Raw genomic sequence first — 717 nt, 5'->3', positions numbered from 1 at the left:
CTCACTCAGTAGTAACCCCCAGCTCTGCTGATCCTCCACTCAGTGGTAACCCCCAGCTTTACTAAACCCCCACTGAGTAGTAACTATTAGGTTTTCTGATTCCCCGGTCAGTAGTTACCCCCAGCTCTGCTGATTCCGTACTCAGTAGTAACCCCCATCTCTGCTGATTCCCCCACTCAGTAGTAACCCGCAGCTCTGCTGATTCCCCACTCAGTAGTAACCCCCAGCTCTGCTGATTCTCCCGCTTAGTAGTAAACCCCAGCTTTGCTAAACCCCCACTCAGTAGTAACCCTTAGCTTTGCTGATTCCCCGCTCAGTAGTAACCCCCAGCTCTGCTGATTCTCCTGCTCGGTAGTAACCCCCAGCTCTGCTGATTCTCCTGCTCGGTAGTAACCCCCAGCTCTATTGATTCTTCCGCTCAGTGGTCACCCCCAGCTCTGCTGATTCTCCCGCTCGGTAGTAACACCCAGCTCCGCTTATTCTCCCACTCAGTAGTAACTCCCAGCCCTCTTAATCCCCCACTCAGTAGTACTCTCAACTCTGCTGATCCCCCTCTCAGTTGTACCCCCAGCTCCACTGATTTCCCCGTTCAGTAGTACCCCTCAGCTCTGCTGGATCCCCATGGTCCTGTGTTGCCATCTTGTCCCTCTTCAATTGCCCAACTCTTCCGGGTGTAGACAGCCAGCTCTGACGAGGCACTGGACTCACCCTCTGGAC

This window comes from Pelophylax lessonae, assembly GCF_965119305.1.
Source record: "Pelophylax lessonae genome assembly, chromosome: 7".
In the NCBI taxonomy this organism is placed as follows: Eukaryota; Metazoa; Chordata; class Amphibia; order Anura; family Ranidae; genus Pelophylax; species Pelophylax lessonae.
The sequence above is the reverse complement of the archived record's forward strand: the minus strand, read 5'-3'. Positions refer to the sequence as shown.